The sequence below is a fragment of the Patagioenas fasciata genome, chromosome 1 (genome assembly GCF_037038585.1).
Source record: "Patagioenas fasciata isolate bPatFas1 chromosome 1, bPatFas1.hap1, whole genome shotgun sequence".
Lineage (NCBI taxonomy): Eukaryota > Metazoa > Chordata > Aves > Columbiformes > Columbidae > Patagioenas > Patagioenas fasciata.
The window spans coordinates 33,463,832-33,488,867 of NC_092520.1; the positions used below are offsets into that span (position 1 = coordinate 33,463,832).

At 39.5% G+C, this 25,036-nt stretch overlaps 1 protein-coding gene and 1 long non-coding RNA gene across 13 annotated transcripts in view; one reads left to right on the plus strand and one right to left on the minus strand.

Moving 5' to 3' along the window:
* Nucleotides 1-25,036, plus strand: part of ENOX1 (ecto-NOX disulfide-thiol exchanger 1) — a 368,503-nt gene that overhangs the window by 118,006 nt on the left and 225,461 nt on the right. For 10 of the 11 annotated variants that reach the window (XM_071805771.1, XM_071805770.1, XM_071805734.1 and 7 more), the window contains one exon: nt 595-672. The exons of the other annotated variant lie outside the window; for it this stretch is intronic. The gene's annotated coding sequence lies outside the window, so the exon portion shown is untranslated. The remainder of the gene's footprint in view (nt 1-594; nt 673-25,036) is intronic. 11 annotated transcript variants of the gene reach the window in all.
* On the minus strand, nt 20,041-23,364 carry LOC139826975 (uncharacterized). 2 transcript variants are annotated; one of them, XR_011737141.1, is made up of 2 exons: nt 23,188-23,364; nt 20,041-20,266 (listed from the first exon to the last, which is right to left on the minus strand). It is a non-coding gene; the product is annotated as an uncharacterized lncRNA (long non-coding RNA). The 2 variants fall into 2 exon arrangements; XR_011737142.1 differs by having other exon boundaries at nt 20,041-21,612.

Consider the following 25,036-nt stretch of genomic DNA (forward strand, 5'->3'; position numbering starts at 1 on the left):
TCCTTTCCTTTCCTTTCCTTTCCTTTCCTTTCCTTTCCTTTCCTTTCCTTTCCTTTCCTTTCCTTTCCTTTCCTTTCCTTTCCTTTCCTTTCCTTTCCTTTCCTTTCCTTTCCTTTCCTCTCCTCTCCTCTCCTCTCCTCTCCTCTCCTCTCCTCTCCTCTCCTCTCCTCTCCTCTCCTCTCCTCTCCTCTCCTCTCCTCTCCTCTCCTCTCCTCTCCTCTCCTCTCCTCTCCTCTCCTCTCCTCTCCTCTCCTCTCCTCTCCTCTTTCCTTTCCCCTTTTCCCCTTTTCCCCTTTTCCCCTTTTCCCCTTTTCCCCTTTTCCCCTTTTCCCCTTTTCCCCTTTTTTTTATCAAGACTGTTTTCAATAACATGTCTTTAAAAACAACCCACTACTTTTTCTTTTATGTTACTTGGACTTTGTTATATTTAAATAATTGTTATGATCTTGCTGCTTCTGTACTTTAAAATGTTTAACATCCTCTAAACCAATTCTAAACTGACTTTTAGCATTATGTATCCAAGGAAACAGTTGATCTTATTTGCTTTTCCTTTGTAAACCCTCTAGTTTTAAGCATACTTTCCACTTCTTGCAGGGTTGGCCATGAGAATTCGCAACATTCCTTTGGAAATATCGTGATGGGGCCTCTGGGAAGTTACCTTAGTTCCTACAGGTCTGTAAACTCTGTTGCATTCTCACTGTTTCAGCATGTAAACTCCTGTAATGACTTATCATTTTTATTTCAAATGCATGCAAAGCAAATTAAAACCCAATTTTATTCTGGAGCAAGTGTGAAAATATTTCTGTTTCTTGCAAAATGTTTAGGATATAACTCTCTTCTGTTACCATTGTATATATGTAAAGTAACACATCATCTTTTCTTTGGAGTGAATTATTGCAGTTTACAGAGTTGAACTGCAGAAAGCAATTGGGCCTGTAAGTCATTTTCACCTCACCACAATGTCTTTCAGTATGTGTTGAAACTGCATTACCCTAAAAGGCTCTGCAATCAATTGCCCCCACCCAGGTTGCTAATATGTGAGTGACTGTCCCACGGCTATAGCTGTGGATGTTTCCAGAAGCACAGTTAGCAAAGGGTCAGCAGAATTACTGGGACTTTTAGGTCAGAAGGAGCTCAGGTTCATGGAAAGTTTAAGAAACTAATAAAATGAAAAAAAAAGTTGATATTTAAGAGACTGTAAAAAGAGCAGAATAATAATGGCTTGACTCCTGTAGTGTCAGTGTGGCAAGGAGCAGTGAGGAGCCTGTAGCTGATGCTGTGTCCTTGTCAGCCAGAATGATGGTGTTATAAGTGTTACAAGCACTGTGGTCCGCAATTGGAATGATTTAGGGGGTCGAAAACACTGCCCTGCATTTCAGTATGTTTTCCTATGCAGCTATATAACAGAGAAAAAATTGGTTTTGTACTGTTTTCAAAGGTAGTACTGAACAGCATTTTTATAGAAATTTGGTCAGAAAAAAGATGGGAAACAACTTTTCCATCTGTTTGGTCACACCCCTCTATCAGAGCACACTCAGGGTCTGTGGGAGTTGTATCTGGCCCTAAATAGCAGTTTTCAAAAATGTTCATGTGTGGAATATGTTCTATTTCATTCACTTGGTTTATCTGAGAGAACTTCAGGCATTATTGCTTTCTTTGTTGCCTGTGTAGGCACTTACTATGCCATTAATCTGTATGAATTCTGTTGGGAAAGTGGCTTGTAAACCTTAAACAAAAACAAATGCAGGTGGATTTAGGGCACGAGATGTATCCAAGACAATTTTTAATTTGTTCTTGGAAAATGTTATGATTTGGTAATATCTTTTAAAGTCACCTCAGCTCCAAAGTGCTTTAGAAACTATTTGAACCTAGATGTAAACCTCACACATGGCTACAGCTTCCATAATGAGCAAAAGCCCCAGATCAGACTGGTTGAGATACTGCAGATACAGATCTGATCGTGATGCCTCAGGCCTGTGTTGAGTGAAAGCTCTGTGTTCAAAAATAAGTAGCTTTTCAGACTAATTGCACAACTGTTGAATGATCTATGTCGTGCTAAAGCTTTATGACTGCACTGTTTCTTTCTTTAATGATCATACTGCTTAGGACAAAAAATTTCTGCTTTTCTTTGGCGGAGGGAGAAAGAAGTGCAAACACTGAAGGCGTTTAGGAGAAAGGGAGAAAACTTGTTGCACGTGTTGGTATTTGGGTTGTAAATCCTTTATGAGCAACAGCTTTATAAAATATTCGTTTCTAGATCTATCTATGAGTGTTGTTTGAATCATGGCTCACCAAAGACTTGCAAGAGCTGCTGTTAAATTTGCTGAAGCAAAGTGTGGTTGGGCCTGTGTCCTACTGAATTCGATACAAACACAGTCAACAGCTGCTATGCAGAGAAAGCTTGGGCAAGTAATTTGTCTAAAACATGTTTTAAAAGTTTCCTTGTTCACAAGCCTGATTCCTGAAGAATAATGGCTTTGTGATATACATACAAATTAGTATTGTGCTGTTTAAAAAGAGGATAAATATGATATTAATTTGATACATACACATATTAGATGTATGCATACTAAATGGCATAAAGTGTTTTTTGTATGACTGTGCTGCACCTCCATTATAATGCAGAAGCAAAGGAAAACCAATTAAATTGAAAGGCAAGACATTTCTACTGAAAAGGATAGACAAGATGTAATTTTCCATTGGAAAGTATTGCCCCAAGATATTGTCAAAAGGTATTGCATTGAACCTTTGCAAGAAATAGATATTTACATCAATTAGAGTGCCATCACTGATGTGTTTTTCATATTACACAGTTATAAAGCAGTTATACAGCAGTTGCCTGGATGAGAACTGAACTCATTGGTCCTCAACCTGGGGACTGGGTGAAACTTCTTTTGCAGCTTATGTAGGTATCTCTTGTACTACTTTTCTGTAGCATCTGGTATTGACATTAAAGGATAACAGGATACTGCTCTGGCCACATAATTTTTTTAATCCAGGTCAGGTTTTTCCATTTATGCCATGTCTTTCACTGAAAAATTATTTATTTATTTCCCTCATAAGTATCTTTTCCCCTTGTACAGTTCTTGTTTTCTTAATCTCTCTTTCATTTCCTCACCCATTCTCCAGAGAAGTCTCTTCATCCCTAACATATTTGTTCCTTGTTCTTTCTTTGTTAGAGTTTTATTCATTTGTTGCTGGAGTTTCTTAAATTTTTCTGTTGGGGTCACTAAATGATGCATTGGAGTGTCTTCAAACCTTTGTTCTTGGCACAGTGAAACGAGTGTCTCGGTTTTACGGGGAGCAGAGGAAAACAAAGGCAGTGAAAACAGCTCACGATGCCATGTGGGATGGGAAGCTCCCATCTCCTGGAGCTGGGCTCCTCTGCCCTGTCCTCTGGTCTGTAACACATGGTTTGGGCACATGGTCAGCTGGTGCTTGCTCCTAGGGGGAGTTTTTTGTGTGGAGAATGCTACTCCATTGTCTTACTGCTCCTTCTGTAATGAAAACACAACTGGGAAAATACCGATTTATCTGTCAAAAGTCATGGAGGGGAGAGAGGAAGGAGGGGAAGAGGCTAGAGAGAGTGTTTTTCCATATGAGCGTGTAAGCATGGCAACTATACCTTTGATCTCTGTACTAGTGCTGCATATGGACCTGGAGCTGATGCACAAACCAGAACCTTGGAGGCAAATGGGAGCATGTTATCTTCATGCAACTTGTATGCAAATTACCTGGCTAGGAAAAGGCGGAAAAGAAAGGGGATGTTACTACCTGGAAAGGTGCCGTGTGTGCATTTGATGCCTATATTTGAATTATTGAACAGATGGAAACAAAATAGCCTGGTAACTGGAGAAAATCTATAAGCTATATGCTCAGAGGAAATGTGGCAGGATAAAATGGGAGAGTGGGGGAAGTAAAACTCACAAAGCTACCGTGGAAAGACAGTTGCATTTTATTAGAACAGAAATTAAGATTGTGAGTTTGTAAAGACTATTGTATCAAAATCATGGGTTGTATGTGCCAGCTAATATAAATGCATATATGCATTTTTTATTTTCAAATAATGGTTCAGAGGATCTGTGACCATCCGCTCAGTTTTTTTATTGCCTACAGCCGAAAAAGGAGCAAGTGATTACTACGTAAGAGAAAATTACCATTTGCTCACCTGAGTAAGAGCAATGGCCAGAACAGGAGTTCTGCAAGAGGCAGACTGACCTTCCATTGGCTTCTATGTTTGGAATTGTTTCCAAGGAATTTCAAGGAATGGTGATGAGTGCTTTCTCTGCTGGGGGAACAGCCTAGAAGCATCTTTAAATTCCTCCCTAGCTACTTCCCAGAAAAATGGGAAAACAGTTGAGAGACTCCTGCAAGCTGCATAAAGTGTCCGTAGACTCAGGTGAGGAGTAAGGCTCTTTATTAGCCTTATTCCAGTGCCCATCAACTTCTGTTTCGAAGTGGCAATTATAGGATGATCTTTGCTGATCTTAACTCCTGGGGCATTACTTAAAAGAAGGGAGATCTTCAGTGTCAACAGTCAAGAACAGCTTAGAGACACCAAAGATAATTTGGCTTATTCAGCTGCATTACCAACAAAAGCTAAGATGTCTAGATACACTGTGAGAGAGATTTATCTAATCTTCCAGTGAGAAAGATTTCAGTGCCACCCTGTGTGGTTTCTTCCAGAACTACACAACATTTAGAGGGTATTTCTAAAATCCAAATTATGCTTCATTTGCTGCATAGGAAGCCATTTGGTATCTTATTTCTAGAGAAGATAGAGAACAGTTGAACATAACTTTTTGGTAAGCTGTCAAATATTAGAAGGAAAAATGACATAACATTGTAATTGATTTCACTTGTTTATCACTTTTTCAGAATAAGCATTTGCAGATCCTACAGGTCCCATTCCAAAACATTTTTTCCTGTCTTCCTCCCATGTACCTTCATCCTTACATGTATGGTTAACTTCATGACTCAAGTGTCAGCATTCAGAAGCTGAATATAGTCAATATGACTTCCAGATGGATACGAATTTCATAAAAGAAGCCCAAAATTTGGAAGCTCTATAATTTATTATGAGGTATATGCTCAAATAAAATGACTCCAGTCCATATTGTGCTTCAGCTTTAGGTGGAATCACTGCTAGTGTCTTCTCTCTCTCTATCCTTTAAACTCTCCTCAGTATTATACTAGGTAATGAATGACATTGTTGGAGAGACAGTAAGTATGCAACTGATAGCTCTCAGTATGGATGATGATACATCTTGCACCTTTTCATTGCCCACATTCTGTCTGCACATAGATATCTGAACAACAAATGAGGTGAAATGGTGGCCCTAGCATATTTCAGAAATAATAATTGTCCATTTGGGTCCCTTCAAAAAAAAAAAAAAAAGATGGCAGAGCACTACTAAGTTTTCTGTAAATAAGACCCTTAGAAGAATCAATCTCACGTCATGAATATAATAGCAGAAGAGGGAGGACAGCTGCTTAACTGAACATCATCAGTATTGACACCTTCCAGGAGGAGTAATCAGTAATCCCTTTGACCAAAGCAGGTGTCACAACAAGGTAAAAGTCATAAACTGCAGTTCCAGTGAGAGTCTGTTGCCATAAACAGAAATATATTAATTGATTTCTCTTCTGAAAGGCAGTTAAAACATCTTCTCCAGTTGAGAGAAGAAGAAATCCACTGTCAGTGCTACTGTCCAAGTCACCAGAAACAGCAGTGAAACTTGCAGAGCTTCTTTCTTAAAAAAAAACACAAAACAACAAGTGTTCAGATGGCCAAGTGCCAACCAAAATGAACAGTTACAAAAAAATCCTGTCTTTTTTCCATCACAGCCCAGCACTTGTGTCCCTTCTCACTTGCTTTTTAGCTAAGATAAAGCTACCAGTTCAAATAGTAAAAATTAAAGGATTTTTTTTTAATTTGTGTACATGAGAATCATAGAATCATTTAGGATGGAAAGGACCATTAAGATCATAGAGACCAATCCTTGACCTATCACTGCCAAGTCTACCATTAAAACTTGTCCTTAAGCACCACGTCTACAGGTCTTCTGAACATCTCCAGGGTTGGTGACTTCCCTGGGCAGCCTCTGTTTCCAAGAATAAATTTTTCCTAATATCCAATCTAAACCTCCCCTGATACATCTTGAGGCCATTTCCTCTCTTTCTATTACTTGCTACTCAGGAGAAGAGACCAACCCCCTCCATGCTACAACCTACTTTCAGGTAGTTGTAGGCAACGATAAGGTCTCCCCTCAGCCTCCTTTTCTCCAGGCCAAACAGCCCCAGTTCCCTCAGCTGCTCCTCATCAGACTTGTGCTCCAGACTCTTGACCAGGTTTGTTGCCCTTCTATGTACTCTCTCCAGCACCTCAATGTCTTTCCTGTAGTGAGGGGACCAAAACTGAACATGGGATTCGAGGTGAAGCCAGTGCTGAGTACAGGGGGATGATCACTGCCCTAGTTCTGCTGGCCACACTAGATCTGGATGATGATCAGTTTGTTTCTGCAGTGAACATATTAGAAATGCTACCACTATTAGAATCTGCCTGTGATGATTATTCATCTCTTTCTTGCCAGCCTTGTAAAACCTCTTTGACACTATCTTAATTTAGGAGCAACCTTGGTCCATCCTTACGACTCACAACTGAGCAAATTTAAATCGATAGTATAAGTAATATTTAAGCAAAGCCTTGATTTTGGTAAAGTTCCAGCCTTCTTTCTAGGCTGAAGTGTAACACATATATCACTTTGGGACTGAAGGTCCTAAAATATACTGCTTCAGAATGACTCAGATTTCTAGGATCAATTATTGTTTCAGAAAAGGGAGAATATAGAGAAATTGAAATTGATCATGAGATGCCAAAAGTGAAAAAACAAAAAGCAAAACTTAAATAAAACCACATCAACATTAATATGAGTTGGTTGGCTCTATAAAAGAAATAATCTAATAATGTTTATAGGAAGCCATTCAGGAAATAACATGTTTGTAATTAGCGGATTGAATCCCGTATTTGGAAAAAAATGAAACTGAAACCAAAACCAAACCAACCAAACAAAACAACCAAAAAACCCCACTGAATATTGTGTTGAGAAGGTTTTACAAGAAACAGAGGAAAGCTTGACCAGGCAGTTTGCTCGAACAGCAAAACTGAAAATAGAAAGATGAAAGAATATCTTGGCTCAAGCCACTCTTGAACTTCGAGCTTTCAGAGCACTATTAAAAATTGACCAAGGAAAAGGTAATTCATACTATTGCCCAAAATCTCCTAGAACTCAAAAAAATATTCTCCAGCTAACTAGCCACAGCTTTTTTTCCTAGAATGACAGAAAATTAGCAAGTAGCTTGAGAGCCCTGCAGCTGCATCAGCCGTGCTGACACTTCCCATCAGAGCTGTGTCTGACATGTTTCGTTTCTGGGGGCCACCAGTGATGGAGATTCCCTGAGAAATTGATTTCAAGACCTAACTTTCCTTGGAATTAGAAAATATCTTTTGGCTTTTCTTAACCTGCAAGTTACTTCTGTCCTACCTGCAATGAACGAGAATGGGTTATTCTTTTTTCCTTGCAACCATCTTTTATATTTTTAGGGTCTTCTGCCATGTTTTCCCCAAGTCTTTACTTCTTTACATTAAACAACAATTTGTTCCTTCAGTTTTCTGTCATGTTGTATAGAGTACTCACTGTCAATTGGTCACATCCTCCTAAAAATGTGGTATCCAACACTGCACATGAGGTTATGGTTGAAATCTACCAAAAGCGAAGTAATAAAGAAGATTTTCCTCATATGTCTTGTAGATAACATTCTCCTTTATACCTCCAATCTGACATTTGTACATAGGTGACAGTGACTCTGGATAAGCTTGTGATCCACTGGATAACCTAATGTCCTTCTTAGCAGGACCAAACCTATTTGATTATCTCCTGTTGAGTGTTTGCTGAGTTGACTGTTTCTGACCTCACCTCTCAGACATATTTGCCAGCAGCTCTAAGACTCCTTCAGTCAGTTATCTACATTTTCTAGGGTGAAATTTGTAAGGCCCAGCCGATTTGAAAAATGTTATTTCAGTTTAATCTACTTTTTTTCTACTATGACCTGAATTTCTACTCCTTTGCCTTTAGTGTTAACTGTTGTGGCTTTCTGGTTGCAGCTGATCCTTCTAACAGCTTTTCCTCCCATTGAGTAGCAAACCAACTCTTTCTTCTCACTATTGCTAATAGTGATATTCTTACTATTGCACTTAGTGATTTCCTTAGGAAGGTTTTCTACTTTTATATCCCCCTACCCAAAGTGCACTGCAATGTTAATGCAGACTAGAGGAAGGGCTTTGAAAGACAGTGTAAAATTTTCATAACATGGGATTCCACGAAGGCACTGGATTTACAAGAGCAGTTGAAGACAGTTATGACAGTACTTGACAGGTAACACACAGGTGTCACTATTCTTACAGTGTCAGTGGAAACCTGATGATCTAATTAATGATAATGAATCAACATCAAAGAGAATGAAGGAAAACATTTCAGAGGGACCAAAGATCTTAAAAGCAAAGGTCATATGTTAAATCCAGGAGAGGGCTGAGTCTGAAATATAGCACCTGGTTCATAAAATTAACTAATATCATGTGGTATGCTTGGAGGAGAAATAATTTCTTCAAAATGCTGTTATTTTAATGTTTGAAGGCCACGAATTCTCTTATGTTTCTTTGATTCTATGGAAACACCCCAAGTGTCCTTATATTTTATTCATCTCTCTTCACTCAGCCTTTTTACTGTCTTGAGGTGGCAAAGAAACAAGGGGAGAAGGGAAAGGAGATGATGACAGAGTAACAGGTTAAAGACAAAGCTTGTGTGTGTGTGTGTGACTTACTTAACAGTCTCTCCAAAATCCTGAACAAAGTTCTGTAGACAGCTTGCTTTCAGGTTCTCATGTCAGTCACACGAGTGAAATCAATTGAATGCACTCTCCCCCCCAGTGAAGTGTAGATACACTGAGAGAACTGATTGTCCGCTTGTTCTGGGGCATGGAGCATTCTGAGCTTCTGATCTTTCTATAATCCCTCCAGGAGCATACACCTTTAATGCTGGAGACCTTTGCTTCCAGATCTTATAGTGGTCAGTCCCATAATCCTTCCTCCGTTAATGCATCTTTGATTTTTCCACCTCTATAACTCCTGTAGGTTCTAGGGAGTTGAGTTTTCTGTTGGGAAGTTTCTGTCTGTTAATAGCCATACAGCCAGCAGGCAGTTTGCAGTGTCATAGGACAAGCTTTCAGAAAAAAATAAATCGGTGTTTGATAGTCAAATATAACATACTATTATAAGGTCTTTAAGTCAGAATAAAAAAAAAAAAACACAACAAACAAACAAGCCTACATGGGTGACCTTTGTGACAGCATTTTGTTTGCTTCTATGAAGAGGTTTTATTGCACGTGCTGGCCATTCATTGGGTTGCTGACAGTCTCACCACTGAATGCATAAGGTGCTTAAAATTGTGGAGCCTGGATCAAACCTAAGACCTTGTTCTGCAATTCCAGGCCCTCCAGGAATATGCTCAGGCTGCAGGTTTTTTGCCTGGCACCTCCAGTAGAAAGCTGGAACTCAACAGCCAACAGTCTTGGTCCAGAGTCCATGTTTCTCTCCCCTAGTTCTCCTTCTGTACTCCCTTCTGCAAAATTTCCCTGAAAGTTTGAAATGGTTGGTTTATATTTCAGTTCACCAGGATTCAGGTGCTCAATGAGAGTCCACAGACGTATAGATAAGGGTTTACATGTACACAATCATCTACTGGTAAATGGGAGTTCCCTCTGCCCATTTTCCAAGCCAACCAGAAGCTGTATAGCACAGTTAGCATAATGCTGAGTACACACTAATAAATTGCCATGATTGGCAGTGTTTATTAGCCTGACTCAGTGCACTAAACTTGACCTCAGTGCTGCTAGTAAGTTTATGTGACTTCCAGTTGCCTCCGACCCTTAGCAGAACAATCCTGAATTTGCTCAGTGTGGGCTGAGCAGGCTGGTGTCAACACCCAGACTATGCAGGCATGTGCTGCCATAGACTTTGCCCAACACTTAAAGGCAAAGCAAAAAAGTTAGGTGGATTAATGTCCCCCAAAACTCCCACCTCAGTTTCTGAGCTTCCCCTCATGTCCCTGCAGGCAAGGGGCAGCCTGTGCTGTGGAGACATATCCACGCCAGCCAGCAGGTCTACCCATACCTGCCCCTCAGATTCTCCCAGGCAGAGTTTGTGCTGGCTGCTCTGCCTGCATTCCTCTTTGTAGGCAGCAATTTGTGTGCTGCTTTGCTATCCGGCTGCTGGTTTTCATTAAACTTCTAGTAATGAAATTACCTTCTGTGACTTCTCTCCAACTTTTACGCTGGCTTGAAAGTGGGTTCAAATTCGCTACTGCCCCAGCTCTGCCAGTAAAGGTGTAAAGGCAAAGGTTCAGTTAAAAATAACCAGAGAGAACAAAAATTGTACCTGCTCTTTGCTCTTAGGCTGCATTTTGTATTATTTTGATACTATGTTATACAGATCTGATCTCAAAACACACTGCCTTCAAGCTTTCATTTCCACACTCATCACCAGAGATTACTCTCCCTTTGGCTGCACTTAGTGGCACAGGAGTTTATTTCTACACTGGGTCTGAGAAATGATTCATGTTAAAAGAACCACTTCTTCATTTATCTATCTATCTATCTATCTATCTATCTATCTATCTATCTATCTATCTGTTTGTTTGTTTATTTATGTGTTTGTGTGTTTGTTTTTAATGACTCCAGTGTGGTTTGGGGTGTGACCAAATGAACACTTGAATTGAGGCAGCTGAGGGGATGTGGTGGAAGGGAGAATGGGTTGAAAACAATGCCCTGGTCTACTAGTCAACATCTATGGCTTTATATCCCTCGCTGCAGTACTGTTATCATAAAGGCAAATCCCTGCTTCTTATTTCTATGTGTTTCATGTCTACAATTTGCTATCTTATTAGAACCCTGTCCCAGGAGAGAAACTACCCTATCAGCCCAAAAGTGAACAATAAAAACTTGACTGTGTAAATAATAAGAAACATTTTTACTAAAAAAAAAAAAAAATATCAGGAATTTTGCATATTCACCATGGTATCCAGTGACAGGACGTGTGGGAATGGCTCAAAGATGCACCATAGGAGATTTAGACTGAACAGTAGGAAGCATTTATTTACCGAGAGGGTAGTCAAACCCTGGAACAGGCCTCCTAGAGAGGTGGTCAGTGCCTCAAGCCTGCCAGTGTTCAAGAGGCATTTGGGCAATGCACTTAACAGGCTTTAACTTTTGGTCAGCCCTGAATTGCTCAGCAGTTGGACTAGATGGTTGTCGTAGGTCCCTTCTGATGAAAGTTTATTCTATTCTATTCTATTCTATTCTATTCTATTCTATTCTATTCTATTCTATTCTATTCTATTCTATTCTATTCTATTCTATTCTATTCTACTCTACTCCTTGGCTTTCATGGTTGCACGATCTCCCTAGCACTACGGTCTTCACATTCCTTAGGCAGCATGGGAAATGGCCAAAAGCTTACTCTTCAGATCTTTCAAGAGGTGAGGTAAAGAATAAAACCATTTGATCTCAATAAGATTTAACTGTGCTATGTAGCATAGCTGAATCAATTACTTTGGTTATCAGTACTATAAGAAAATATTCAAGTATAATTGCATTTGGCTGTGGAGATGGCTAATATAATGAGGAACACAAGTCCCATTGCCTTCATGTTTGTTTTGTTTTCTTTGTTGGATGGAGTTGGCCAATGTGACTAGAGCATTTTGTACCTAGGTTTATTACTAGCTTCTTAATCAAGGAAGTCTGAGTACTTTGGCTACGTTGCCATGCTCTAACTCTTCCCTGCTCCCCAGTCCAACTGAGACTATTATTGATTGGACAAGGTTTGAAATCACTCTTTATTTTCAAAGCATGGTTTTGTGGAGAAGCAAAAAGCAGTTACTGCTTTAAGAGAATCTGTCACCTTGTCCTCTAAAAGAAAGGCAACAACAATCTTTTCCAATAATGGACCCGTTATCTCGCTCCTGGAATTTATCAGGCAAGAAACATATTGATCCAATTTGCACGTTGCAGCCTGTACTTCTCTAAACATGTCCAAACCTTTAGCACATGATGATGGCCAGAACTTAGTCCGCATTTAGTCTGCACATGTGTGCCTCCCCCTCTCTTCTCTCTTGTAGGTTGCTGTTCTCTTTACAATCCAAGCTATATAAAGTGTTTGAAAATTTCCTGTTTCAACTAATTAATTTTAACTCTGTTCTTTAGGAAATTCTCTTACAATATTTTTTCCTCCTTCGTCTCTCACCAGCTGTGAATTTTGAGCAAAAAATAGTGCATGGAAGGATTTATACCCAAGCAAAATATGCTCAATTGAAGTAAAATAAAAAAAAACCTAGAAACTGTCTTCTATTTATTATTCATAAATTGTTGTCTTTTTTTTTTTTTTTAATATTCCTTTTGGAGTCAGTATTTTTTTTTACATGGAAGTGGCACTTTCCTTTTAATGTCTAAGTCTGCTTTTTAAGATTGTTTTTTAAGATAGCTGACACCTTATCCTTCTCAGAAGACCCTGTTGTGATGATTCACTCTGCTTTACCTGTCACGAAACAAAAATGTATGTGAAATCATCAGTTTTCTGATCGATTTAGAGTGAAAAAGATGAATCTTCCTTGTTTGTTAGAAACCATTTATAGAAGCTACTATGGCAACAAAATTAATGACAAAGAAGGAGGCTGTTAATTAATTGTTCAGGCTGACTAGAATAAGAAAATCCTGAATCTTTGTTGAATCCATTTACTGCCATCCCAATAGCTCTTGGTTATTTGTTTGAAGAGTTAGTGTGTCTTTTTACTGCACTGGGAAAAAAGAGGTTTATGATAATAGAACTGAAGGAGCGCATGTACTCCATTAGCCTTCCCACTGTGATCCCATTGGACATGATCGCTAAAGTTTGGGTTGTGCTCACAATTATTCCCTCTGCTGCTGATAATTTGATGAATAAAGCTGGTAATGCCTTTAGGACACTGAGGACATAAACAAATAGTAGTCCCTGCCCTGAGTGGTTTGCAGTCTCCAAAGCTGATACATAGCAAGCCAAATGTAATACTTTGGGATACAGGCAAAAAGGGTATTTCCAATTGCTTTTTAAAATAGTTCTGGGATGCTAGCAGAGATATTATGTTGATATGTGTTAGTGGGCATGAGATGAGGGGAAGAATACATAATCTCCCTGGGAAGAGAGGAAGAACCCTTGGGAGACCTATAGGCAGTTAAGTATATAAACTACAGCAGTTTCCTTACTACTGAAGTTGGCATATTATGCTCTGTAAAGCAGGATTGATATGTTTTCTACTACAGAAGGACCAGCCAACAAACTGATTTGAGGAGTTACTTACGAAAAGACTGATTTGCTTTACTTTTTGGAATAAATTACACTTTGAGAAAATAGATACATCTATATAGACAGTTCAGAGCATAAAACATTTGGACATTGTTCATTTTTATGTATGCATTTAACTCAAATATCCAGACATATGGTGAAAATGCATATGGCCAGCATCCTGTAAGGTCAATTGACATATGGTCAAAACTCTGCTTTTCCAGGAAATTTTGATAGACAGGCAAGATCTCTGCCGGCTCAGAGTGGGGAGAGGAGCTATCACATAGCAACAAGATGCATCTTCTCCCATCCTCTTCAGGCTTTGTTTATTTTCTTGAGATGTCAACTTTCCAGCCATATGACAGCTGACCTTCTAAAGTGTCAGCTACATGGAATAAGAAGAGTATGAAATATGAACTAGAGAACCAAAGAGTGCCCACTTTGACTTGCACTATGAAATTCCTTCTACAATTGACTTTCCTTCATAAAATCAACAGTTGGTGCCTCTGGATAAATTAGGAACCAGCTTCCGAGGCTGAGACAGGGATGAAAAGTAGTGACTAAACAACTGGGAAACATTTGCTTTTCTATAGTAACTCTTCGGTAGAGCTAAGTCCAGACTATTAAAAGAATAAATCCGAATACTGCTTACAACAGTAAATTATATTTGTCTCCTGGTGGGAGCTCATGCAGCTAGTACTCTAGTGGCTCTTTCCCCACTAGTTTTCATCATTTCTCTATTAGATTGAAAGGTAACACTATAAATTAAAAGTGCCGTGAGTTGGTATTTTTGAAAATGGCAGTGGTGGCTGCTCACAAGTGGTGCACTAGTGTGCTCCACAGCAACATGTGGGTTTGCAACAGCAGCGAAGTAACTTAGCATGCCTTGTCTTCTCACAGCCATATATGTATAATAGGAGGGTTACGTACTCTGTGGGATGTGCACGTGATCATGATCCATCAACCCTTCCATGGACAGAACTCCAGTTAGTTCTACTTAGAGTTTACTTCTTGCTTTATGGCTAAAAGCCCTATATGGCTACATGATGGGAGCTGCATCAGGAAAGCAGTGATGTGCCATGTCTGTCAAGAGGAGTTCCGTTGCTTGAAAATAGTGATTGGAATAATTCTTCCGTCACTCTAATGTTTACAAAACTTGGCTTTTTCTCAGCTAGCTAAGGTGAAGAAGAAGAAAAAGCATCAGTGCAAATAATAGCAAAGGGATTATTTTCAGCATAACATTAAAGATACCAAAAGCCATACTGTTTTCCAGGTGCCCTTCTGTTTCTGCCACCTATGATATCTACACCAAACATGGTGTCATCAGTCAGCTACTGCGTGGTGGGTTCATGCATATTTACCAAGTTGCAAATTACGTGTGTGGAGCTCTTAGCATAGCTGTTTCTTTGTCTTTCTGCTTTTCTTCCTTCACTAATGATTCAAAATGCTCACATGTCTAGCATCAGAGGGCTGTATTCTATGCTTGCCGTTTGCCTTTGTACACCAATTAGGTCTTTGTAATTTAAATGATGTTTTATTTGCTGATTTGGAAGCATCCTTGTTGGTACAATGAGGTTTTCTTCATCCTGCAACTGTTCTTTGATATAATGATTTATTAAGGTACTAGGAGAAATATTGATCCTGCTAATAGCTTCTGCCTTGCCACAAAATGCCTTACATTTTACTCACTGAAAGGGCCATATTCCTTTTCTCATCATCTGATTGACCATAAATGCTTTGGCCTTTCCCCAGCAATTATCACACTTACCAAAGCATTGGGTAAAAGTCAAGTATTTATAGACTAATTAGAGAAGTCAACGTGTCCAAATCGTGTACTTTACATAGTACAAAGAGTTATCGGGCAGTGCTTTGAAATTAGGGAGTGGTTCCATACTGTTAAAAAACAATAGCAAATTCAGAGAAATTATGTATATATTATTGATTAGGGCTGTCTTTTTGGGAATTATTATGTGGAGTTGTGTGCTGGACCTGTGATTTATTAATGACACTTATGCTTACATTTCAGCGGTATTTCCCACTGTGTTCTTCTTTGTCTATTCTAACCTTCTCTTTGTTGAGAAAGCTTTCTAATATTAATGCCTGCAAGTTGATAGTGAAGGCATCAACTCTGTAACACAGCTAGAGCTGATTCCTTCTGTCATTTTTGTTAACCACCCTGGAAAGTGCCTTATTACTATGGTAGCCGCAAATGCAGAAAGGGAGTAAAGGACAGCTGTATGAAAAATACAGAACAATGCTTTTAAGGGACACAGTTGTGTTCACCAAGAAGAAGGCAATGGAGGTGAAGATGTCCTAGTCACCTCCAGACCAGATCGCCCATGTATCCAATGGTTGTGGACACAGCATTGAGGGAAACAGTTTCCTCTATTTCATCCTGTCTTTATTTTCCTTCCTCTAATTCAGGCATAAAGTCTCCGTCTGGGTATGGCAAACCTAAGTCATTTGCTTAATGCTAACTTCAAGGAAATTCTTCATAAGACTGGGGTGCTCACTGCTTCAAAGTTTTGTTTAGTCAATATCTTGACTACCTAGATTCAGATAAGGTTGGGGTTTCCATAGGTTTGTGTTCCAAAGTTACAACAGTGAAAACGTGTTAGTAGAGGTATGTTAATATGTACGCTTCATGGTTAGAGCTAATTTCAGACTACTTAGGAGTCAGAAATACGTTGCCTGTGGGGGAAAGATTGTCAGCAATTGTTTTTGTGTAGTTATTTGAAAGATTTCATCCAGCAAAGACTGTTAAAGACAGGACACAGAGAAAATTTTGCTGCTGTCCAGAAATGTCCCTTGCTCCTGTGCAATTACATACCCCCAAAACTCTGACTAAAAAGCACAGAAGAGCATATTATTAATGTTGCTTTGCATTGAGACTTGTATCTCTAATTATGCTAATATTAGTCTGTTCAAAATTTGTTTTTAGTTAACATTTGGTACTTGTGTTTTATTTTGTTCTGTGTAAGCACTGCTGCTAATGAAGCTGTCACACAGGTGACATGACTTTTGTTATCCACATCTGAGCTAGTCACCTTGCATAGTCAATGGAGACAAGCAGGCATTTCTAGGACAGGAATCAGCTTTAAATAGACATGCAAAATAAATCAGATTCGTTGCACCCTAAAACTGTTTCCCACTGTTAACAGTGAAGGGAGCTGGGAGTAACTAACTCAGAGGGAGGTGTCCACAGTTCAGTGAGATGAACCTATGATGAAGTGGTAGGTGGGATGAATTACCTTCTCAAAGGCCCCAAAGGAGAAAAGATGCTGCTGAAAAATCCTAGATAGCATGCTCAAATGCAATCCCGATTTTCTTAAATTATTTAAGCTGGCTGAGGTCTACCATACATGTCCAATGTGCCAGGTCACTGATGGTCTGGTTCTGATTTGAGTGTGGGAGATGGAGCTCTCGTGGGTGTAAACCTGTGTGGCTCCATTAATGCCAGTGGAACTCTGCTGACTACTTCAGCACAGGATCTGACTGGTAGAAAGGTAATTTTCTACTTGAATTACAATACCATCCAGGGGATGAGATAATATCTTCCTTTAAACAGGCCAACGTGATGCATGAGTTTGCCTTGTTCCAGCTGCTGTAACTTGCTGGAACAGTGATGGAAACACAGGCTCCGACAGGGGAAAGGGGGAGCCCTTCGGCAGGAACCTCGGGCATGGCTGTTCCTGGGTTGCTGTGGTTATATCACAGTGGCACATGTGGAGTCAACAGGAAGTACCCTACCTCCTGGTCAAAGTTGTCAATAGATACCCTGAAGTAATTTATCTGCAACAACATATCTGCATCTCTGAATGTTAATTAATAATTGATCTTGTTATATATGTAGAGGACTGTATAATTCAATTCTCTATATTTATGTCTTATAAATGACTCTGCCTTGTCAGATTTTATGGTGAAATAGTAGATCCCAAATTAGCATAATGTAACAACCAAATCACATATATAACCTTGATCTGCAAGCACTTTTGCCCATGAATAATTTTAGTTATTACAACTGAACTCACTGGGACTCATATGCTTTTGTGGGATGAGAGTCACAATGTTTATTGAATTAATTTATTTCATATACCACATGTGTTGAAATGAAACTCATTTATCTGTCATGTATCTAGGCATTTCTCAGCATATGTTATGTGATTAACTTTTTAAAAGTGGTTCTAGTGGATTAGAGGCCTAGCTAATATTTCCAGTTGATATTTAGAAAAAGTTAATCTGAGTTCATGTTATGAGGTAGAATTTTACTCTATATGTGTTAATGTTGTAGTATTTAACATGTTCTATTGTATATATAAGCAATTATAGATATCTATAGATAGACATATGCAGATAGATATGTTAAATTTATATGTATGTGTAAGTGCATGTAAGACTCACTGTCTCCATATATATATGGTGCATATGTATAGAAAGATTTTATGCATCTGAAAATAAAGACATTTGCTATATTACTAAGTAAACCCGGGTAAACTCAGACTAGTCTAACTCAAACCCATCTATCTTCACTTTCAAATAAACAATCTGATACTATTTCTGGAATTTAAAATAAATCATTCCCCTGGTGGGGACCGCTGTGCTGTGTAACTCTGGGAAGAAGGAAACTCATAAGATTCAGTTTTAATGCTCATCTGGTGTTTCACTGCGGACAAATGTCATCTGCTTTGTGTCCGTGTGTTGTGAAGTTGAAGAAATGTTGCACATTGTAATGACACTGTGCTTATATATTGCTTTGCTGAAAAGAAAGAATGAAGGGATGGTAAGAACCTTGCTGATAGCCTGTAAATTTAAAAATAGAAAATAAAAAGCTATCTGATATTTTTGTTTTTAAATGAGACAATAAGGAAATATACTGAGATTGCTCTGAGGATGCTGCTTAATGATATACAAATAATCACTCCGATTGCAGTGTTCGAAATGAGTGTGGTTTATGATCTATTGTCTAAAGATCATTAACCAACATCTGCTATTTTCTGGAAACAGTGCTGAAAAAAGCCCTAAATATAAACTCCTCCAGTTAAATTGCCCTTTTTATATGCTGTAAGTAATGGGGAGAGAACCGTAGGGAAGTCTGGAGGTGCTGCTCGCATTCGGGTAAAATGAGGTTATTCTCTGTCATTCAGAATTGACCTGTAGAGATTTCTTGGTTTCTTTTGTAAAGGAAAAAGTGGTTGTTATGCTTACTTCTTTTATTTTAAATGGACTCAGACAGCCATGAAGGCTTTTAGGCAGGACATGGTACATTTGGCCCGCAGAGCTGGCAGTGCTGGCTTTAATGCGTTGCTCAGTGGCCCTAATCCCTCATCGTGTGGATCTCAGTTGACGTGCTCAGCACTCCCACGTGGACCTGGTTTCTGACAGTCCTGCTCATTCACAAGATGCCCTGCTCATTCACGTTGGTGCAAAGTGCCACGAGCTGCAAATAAAGCTGTCCCAGGTTGGACCTTATGGGAGAAATTCTGGACTTGAGATGTGCTGGTGTGTGGGTGTCAGTCCCCTCACTTATCTGGCCATGTTATTGGGCTGGTATTAGCATAGGAGTTAAGATAAATCCGATGTGCACTGCTGTGCTTATAGACCAAGCTCATAATGTATAAACACCCCGTCTTCCAACCTCTTCTCATATCTTTATATTCATGGGGTTTTCCAATGAGCTTGTCAGACTGCTTGTAAAGAGGAAAGCTTTTTAAGATTGGATCCCTTAAAAAAGATGACTGTAGATGAAAGTGCATCAGTGCACATCAGGGATGGAATTTTCAAAGCAAGAGTATCCTGTTGAGCTCTGTTTTGCCATTGTTGGCTTATATGTTCCTTCCTTTGTGTGAAACACAGTTCAAACATCTCTGCCAGAGGCCTTTTATTTTGGGGTTGATCTGAATTTAGGGTCAACTGCTTAAAAATTAATCAAAGGTGATGAAATTATACTAAGTGCTCTCTTTCAATTAAATTTATTTTCTCAGAAGGAAAAAACCTACAAGGTGGCATTTACATTGTTGTAGTGGCAAACAGTTACCGTTGCTGAACGTATTTCAGCGATCACACATCTATGGGGTAAGAGATGATCTGTGCACACCATTACCCGCCAGCGAATGAAAGGAGTTTGTGGCAGTTGATTCCTCAGTGAAACAGCAAAAGGTTTTGGGTTTTCTTTACTGTGGGGCAAGAACATACTCTGAGCTGGTACCACAGCAGCTGATACACAGCTGATTCTCAACCTAACTTTCCCTAACGAGGTTTATTTATATCCCTGCTCTCTGCATAATCACCAGTCATTTAATACTGTCATTCAGGAGTCTGTGTGTTTAGGATTTTTGCAGAGATGCTGATATCATGTAAACAGGGGTTAGCGGAGCTCAGCAGCATTTGGTTGCATTTTTCAGTTTGTTGTTTTGACATGTGTTCCCTTGCAAGTGGTTTAACCCCTGATGTACCTCAGTTCTGTAGAATGAAGCAAAACAATTGTTGTCCACCAAACAGACTTAACCCAGCCATGAATTCATTGACTTCAGGGAGCACCTTAAGAGTCATGGACAAAGGCACTGAAGGTGTTGAAAACAGTCTAAATGATACCAATTTTTGTTTAAAAGAGAAACCATTTCCAAACATTTTATTTTAAGCATAAGAAGAGTACAAGTAAAAGCAATGTTTCAGCTTTATTAAGCTGAACTTGTAATATATCAGCCCATGGAGTAATATACTTCCCTTTGGATATAATAGAAAATGTCCCTGCATACATCAGTCTGGCCTCAGGTGTCATTTTCTTTCGGGCAATTGAGAAATTTGCCCTCTTTTCCCTGTGATTCAGGATCTTGCAATCTGAGAAGAAAAAGGATTTTCAGGAAGAGAAATGACAGTTCCTTTAAGTTTATGTTAACATTATCACACTGACTGAAAAGGTCAGGAAATTCGAGATCATCTGTAATGTTACAGGCTGTAATGCTGGCTCAGGTGAATTAACCAGCCTATGGAAGACAATGAACTTGTGCTGACTTAGCACATACATCCTTGGAGCCATATATTTAACCATTCTCAGTTAATTAATACACTAAAAATTCATTTTTGGACATGTGCTGCTGGGGAAATGTCAGCTTGAAGGAGAATGGAGCCTTCCTAGTGACTTGGAAAGCAAGGTACGAGCTGAGCTCCTCTGCCTGCCTGCTTTAGGTGCACGGGCTGGGCCTACCAGACATGCCAAGGCCACATACCTGGACCAGCCCTTCTCTTCATAAATCTCTTATCTTTCCCTCTTTAATTGGCCATTGTCCTTCTAACTGAGCAGGACTAGATTAATTTCTCCATTAGAAGACTACAGAGCTATTTGCTCTGAGCTGTAATATGAAAAACGTACTGTGCAGGAACTAAAACCAAAGTAGTTCTAAATTAAAAATGCCTCTAAACTGACACAAAACCCCTCCGTTGCCAGTCACTGCACCATATAATGGATTATTTCTGCAAACAGTTTTGAATTTGTAGATGTCACTGAAAGCCACTGCTGTGTGGTTTGTTCATTTTGGGTTTTGTTTGTTTCTTTCTTTTTTTTTTTTTAAATTCTTTCCGAAGTTCTTACTTTGAATCCACTTATGTGTCACCAATGTCATAAGCAAAATATTTCATTATTACATTAAAGGGAGAAAAGTGCCCTTGGTCTGTGGTCAAATTGACCAAGTTTTTATGGTGGAATTTTAAATCCCCTAACCATAAGGATCTATAAATTGAAATATAGGTGCAACCTTGAAATGTACAGTTTCAGCATTGTTGACTGTGATAAATATGAGACATAAAGTAAACCTGTGCTCTGAACCAGATTGGATCAAGCATCATTGCAGAAGCTCCTTTGCCATTTGTTTGTGTTGCTCTTTTCAGCATCTGGTCCTGTTCTCCATTTCAAGATTGTATTTTTTTCTGAGGCTGAGGTTAAGGTATTGTCACATCCCAAGGGGAATCTTTGTTTTATTTTTTTTAATCTATCTTGCTGTAGCTTTATTTCTGCAGCAAGTGGTTTCAGTAATCCATACTGATGAGTTGTCCGCTCTCCAGGTAGGGTTGACAGGTAGATTTATGAACCAGGAGAAGATAATCTGCTTCCACAAGGGGTCACTGGTACCAGTGCACAGAGCCACTAGTTTCTGCCGTGCTTCTGTAAAGGGCAGGTTTGGACAAACCTCTCATCAAAAGGAGAAAAAAAAAAGAAAAATAAAAAGGAGTTCTTATTCTTTAGAAGATATCTACAAAGAAAAGGGGTGAGCAGATAAATGACAATGCTTTTAAGAACTTCTTTCCTTTCAGAAGTCAGATAGCCAGATGCCAAAAGTCAGAAGTTCGTTTGTGCCATTCCTGTCTGAGTCAGGACTTCACCTCTCTCTGCTGATGGGATGCTTGGCTGACATCACTTCAGAACCTGCTTTTTGATGGCCATAAGGATTGCTAGAGCTAAATAGCAGGAAATGGTTAATTCCTCTGTAAAATAGAATCCATATGAGTAATTAATATAGTTTCTCCTGAAATCCATATGCCTGCCTGCCTATTGTTAAAAGAGGTTGCCACAAGGTGTAATTTTAGGACACTTCTCTCCTGATTTCTGTGTGTGCAGGCAGCAAAGGTTCCTGGTGTCAGGGGACAAATCTCCCTTTTAATTTTTCAGTCTGCCTGAAAATCACCTTTGGAGAGAGGCAACTCCATTAACAGGAATTAATGGAGCCCTTTCTGTGGGTAGGGGTCAGCCCAAAGTGCTGATGTTTGTAATAATCAGGGCATTTCATGAGTGTGTTATTTCTGTGTTCCTAGAGCTTTATCTCCAAGCTGATTGTCTCAGGGTGCATGTAGCTCCCCAGCACACTCAAAAATACCAAAAGGTTTTTGTCTTGTTTGGGCATCATGTCAGTGTGCAGCTCCGAGTCCCCCAAGGATAAACAGAGGAAAGCTTTTCTCTACTATCTGGTCGTAATATTCTAAAGGTCAGTGTTGTCATCCTTTTTACAGGAAACCTTACCTGTCAATTGCCGCCCAAAATGGCTGGAAGATATTTCCTTGCATTTCAGCTGCTGTGGGGCTTTCCATGTGCAGCACGGGCTAAGACTTTTTATGTTCAGAGCTGCTTTGTGGTGTTTTTTTAAAGCGTTCTGCCTTTAAAATCATCATCTCCCTCTTTTCTTCCCTGCCATTCACACCAGTTCCAAAATCCCTGCAATGCATGGTGCAGATTTCTGACACAATGCTTTAATTGCTGATGTGGATTTTTTATTCCCTCTCTTATTTTTCCGGGAAGAGGAACAAATTTAAGATTCGTGCAAGGTGAAGAGACTGTAACTCCCAATGGTGTTGCTCTATCTCTTAACATTTAGAGGTGACTTTTAGAGCTGGTCAGTGTGAGGAATGAGTTTCTAATCAGAGAAAATTCAGTTTTGACATGTATTTACCAGATTCCAGCAGGATTTTGTCTCCTCCTGCATCCCCATTCAGCACCGTCTGGTGAGGGGGACGGTCTTGTACTGCCTGACATAATCACAGCTGCCCAGTCCTCCTGTCCAGCTGGGAGCTGTATTCACCTCTCAATTTGTTAGAAACAGGTATTTTCCTCAGAGGAAAGGAAAAGGAGATGAAAAAACATAGCAGCTGCCATGAAATTTCCATTGTGGAAAGATCTGTCTAACCCAGGGTGGAACTTCTGGTCACAACCTGTGAGTCAAGGCTTGACCTGAGAACTCAGGCTAATTTATACTTAGGTACACACCACTCACCAGAGATGTGTGATGGCAACTGACAGGTTGCAGACTTCAACAAAAGCTTCTTCGTAAAAATCTTCAACTACGAAAATCAGTAATTTCATGCTACTGTAGATTCCTTTAGTTCTCTTCTAATTAATAGGCTTTTGTGGTATACAAATGCTGCTTCTTGTCCAGCTGTAATCATATGCCATTATTATGGAACAAAAAATAAAAAATAAATTAAAAAAAAAGGGAACATTTTAATTTGATTAAATAAACATTTATCTCCTCAAACTGGTCTGAGATAAATTAATTGTTTTATTCTTCTGATCTACTAATTACATGTACAGGCAAGCCCATGTAAGCTTTTCAAGCATGCTCTATCATTAAAGAATGGATTACGTCTGAATTAAATTACTGTATTTCCGTCAAAGGTCTCAGTGGGTCAGGATAGTTGGCAAGATTTATAGGCTAAAAAGAAGGAGGTCAATGGATGTCAGTGATTAAGAAATATATTGTTCTGCTGGGGGAGTTATCCTTTCCTGAGAGGCTGAATTGCTCTTTTTCTCATTCTTAGCATCTCTTCACACCCTTGCACTGCATGGACATTAATTCTAAACTCCTGTAGTTTCTTGTCGGTTCTTACCCTTTCAACCACCAAGAAACATTGTGTCAAGCTCACGCTTTCCAAGCCCCGGTCCCAGACAGGGGAGCCTAAGAGATCATGATGGCAAAGCTTAATTTTCCAGCATGAGATCTATTCTTAGTCCTGTTTTGTCTACAGCAGTGGGGTTTTGTGTTTGCCGGCGGTGACGACAGACACAGTTGCTTTCTCACTGCTGTAACTGTAACTGTCTTCTGCCTCTTCCTCTGGCTATGTAGAAAAGCAGATGAGAAAGGAAAAGTGAGAAAAAAACTTGACAAAAAAATTGTTTCTTGAAGGTGAGAAAAAGCAGTAGAAGTCACCTCTCGGTCAGCAGCACAGAACAGTGATTTAAGAAAAAGGGAATGACTCTATTATTGTTTTTAAAAGTGGCAGACAACTTTGGACATCCAGTTGTTTTTCTACCCTAAGAGGTCTTCTCCCAAATTTTGATTTCATAATTAGAAAATATATGTAATTATGGCACAATCTGAAAAGCTTCAGTAAACACAGAAAATTGCAGGCGTCATATTACTTTTTCCCCTTTTCCAGGTGGAGAAAGGCGATCTGTGCAAGAGAGAAAAAATTGCAGACACATGACATGTAAATAGCCACTTAACAAAAATTAAATACATAAATACCTAAATTTCTGCTGATTTCTAATCAACCATCTGTTTAGGCAGCATACAAAGGAAAAGCGGGAAATCATAAGCACCATTTGAGACTCGCTTCTCTAAGCCATATTAGTTGCGTTATTACCGTAATTAACACATTCTCTAATAGAGCTGAATACACCAGAGATCGCCTCAGGTTCTGGGCTTTGGGACAAATGACTTCTCTGTATGAAAGCCAGCAAAAAAGGCAGAGGTTTCTCTCGCAGTCTCGGGGGGCACCAGCATTCCTAGTGACTGGGCAAGGAGCTCTCGTGGGTCTGGAGCAGAGCCAAGATTTTAGAAGAGGAGCCACAAATCCCACCCTCAGTGCAGTACTGACCTGTTCTGCTACCGCACAGTGGTCCAGGAGATGCAGAGCTGGTTTCTGTGTCAGAGACAAAGGCATAGCAGTCACCTAAGGGGACAGAATAATAATAGTGAAGCACAAGCATCAAGCAAGCAAACAAATTGTGCTTGACCAAAACTCAGCAGAACTTTAGGAGGACGCACCAGCCTCTCCCCAGCTGTGTGGAATTTGCCCTTGAGACTCGATGATTTTCCAGCCTGGCAGTTGTGTGCAGCCAGT